The 2,315-nt window shown below is 33.4% G+C and overlaps 1 non-coding gene across 1 annotated transcript; it reads left to right on the forward strand.

Moving 5' to 3' along the window:
- Positions 1-2,110: 2,110 nt before the first annotated feature.
- On the forward strand, positions 2,111-2,184 carry Trnai-aau. Its single transcript has one exon. It is a non-coding gene; the product is annotated as a tRNA-Ile (tRNA).
- Positions 2,185-2,315: the final 131 nt, after the last annotated feature.

The raw sequence follows: 2,315 nt of genomic DNA on the forward strand, positions 1-2,315 counted from the left end.
AATGATTTTAATCCATATCAACTTCCGTAATAGGGTTAATTATTTATTGATAACTATCTATAACTCTCATATTGAATGCATTAACGTAATTTCATATGCAAGTATCAAAAAAGCAAAAACAGATGAATTTATTTAAAAACAATATTGCAGCCAAATAATACAGAAAACAGAGAAAGTAATCAAATATAACCAATGGATAATAATAAAATTGAAAATTATTAAAAATTACTTTAACGAGTTTTTCTAATTCTTTTCGAGCTTTTAAAGCGCAGGTAAAATTTACATCTTCTTTAGGAGTACTTAAGTTACCTGAAGAGTTTTCGGTCTTAGCCGTAAAAATTGGAGCATTTTTTTACGCGTGCATTGGTAGGCAGTCTGACAATCGTTTCATTGGGGTCTATGTGAGTGGGGGAGAGTAACGCTGTTTACGGAGACTGCACATATCATCAATTTTGATTGGCTGAATTGAAGCCTGGCCGCACCGGCTTACTATATAGGACCCAATTTTCATCATAAAATGTTGAAAATTAAACTTTTTTATGAATGGCTTATTATATTCATAAGAAATTTTATATGGAGCGAGGTCCATGTGCTTCAAATTTGGTCCCCTTCATTGTTTTACCAAATTACTATCGTGAATGAATTTTCATCACAAAACATTTACATTTAGAGCTTTTTGGTATATAAAGGTTTACATTTCCAGACAATCCTTATATGTGGTGGTATCCAAGAAATAGATCCATATAGATTAAATTCACTAAGATCGATTTCCTCGTCAATTTACTGTTATGAACTAATTTTCAAAATAAAATAATTGAAAATTGTGCTAATTTAGCAAAGAAAGATTCATCTCTCGTAGGAACGAGAGAGGGCTCAAAAAATTTGCGCCAGCCGAACAAAATTTTTCATACCAATGTTTAATGTCAAAATACTATTACTTAGCGAAATTTTTCAAGAAAAGTGGACCGATCTGAACCATTTTCAATAGTGTTCGCCTCCCGAAATTTCATCAAATTATCTCAAAAGTTGTGACCTGCAGGTTGAACACATTAAAGTATATAGATCGATTCTGAATCGATTGGTGAAATAAAAGTTGCATCAGTTTTAAGTTATATCACAATTGTTGTAGGATGTAAAAAGTAAGAAAGAAAATCAAAAAATTTAGCTTACATTCTCTATAATATTGGGTGAGAATTTTCGAATTTTTTCCTTTTCTCCACGTACTGCAGGACAGTATATAGGATGGGCGTGGGAGCTTCTATCCCTAAGTACACTATGTTTTATCAGCAACGCGCTAACCAGTCAATTTCAAATACTTTTACACAACGTTATGACTCTTAACGAATTTGACCAACTTTCAATATGAACCTGCCTGCAGTAACTTTAGAGCGGATATCTTCATTTTTACGATCAGGGCGTAAATCCACAGACACTGGAAGACGGAAGGACAAACATGCTTAGATGGACCCAATATTTAATAAGAAATACCCACAACATATATATGTAAATAATGTAATGTTTTCTGTGCTCGATCGATGTTTTCCCTCTTTCTACGGACGCTTATCCTTAGTATATATGTACACATTTTTACAGTTTCGTCTCTTCTAGTTTATGTGTAAAAAGAAGAAACCCAACTTTTTTTGCTTTTGGTGGCGTTCTGAGGTTACTTTGCACTGTGGATGTATCTTTCGACCGATTTGGCCCATTTTATATATCAACCTAAGTGCAGCAAGGACTTTTAATGTTCCTGTCAAAATTAAAACCGATAACTTTAAAAGGTTTTTTACAAACATTACGCAGACGAACAGACAGATAAGCGGAACACTCTTAAGACGAAGAACATATGTATTATATCGGTTTTGTAAAGCTACCTTTTGACTGTTGTTGATGAGTATAAAAAAACAAATATTTTTAAAAAATATTAAAAAATTTTAGCACCGAACTCCATCCCGCGAGATGTTTTTATTTAAGGGGAAAAAACAGCGCAGTACACAGTATTTTATTAATATAAATGTTTTCCAATTCGATAAGCGCTTGATGTTGGCGTCTAGCAAAAGAGGTTGTTTAGCTCCTAAATTTTATTTTTATTATCGTCGGCAAACGCACCAGTGGCCTATTAGCTCAGTTGGTTAGAGCGTCGTGCTAATAACGCGAAGGTCGCGGGTTCGATCCCCCCATAGGCCAGGGCGCGCATTCTTAGTCTTTTTTTTTTAACATTTTTAAATAATTTACAAAATAATTAGACATACTTAGGAGATACCTAACGGTATATATACTATTAAATAGTAGCTAGTTTAGCAACTTTACTAAAAGCA

The sequence above is a fragment of the Glossina fuscipes genome, unplaced genomic scaffold, assembly GCF_014805625.2.
Source record: "Glossina fuscipes isolate IAEA_lab_2018 unplaced genomic scaffold, Yale_Gfus_2 112, whole genome shotgun sequence".
Lineage (NCBI taxonomy): Eukaryota > Metazoa > Arthropoda > Insecta > Diptera > Glossinidae > Glossina > Glossina fuscipes.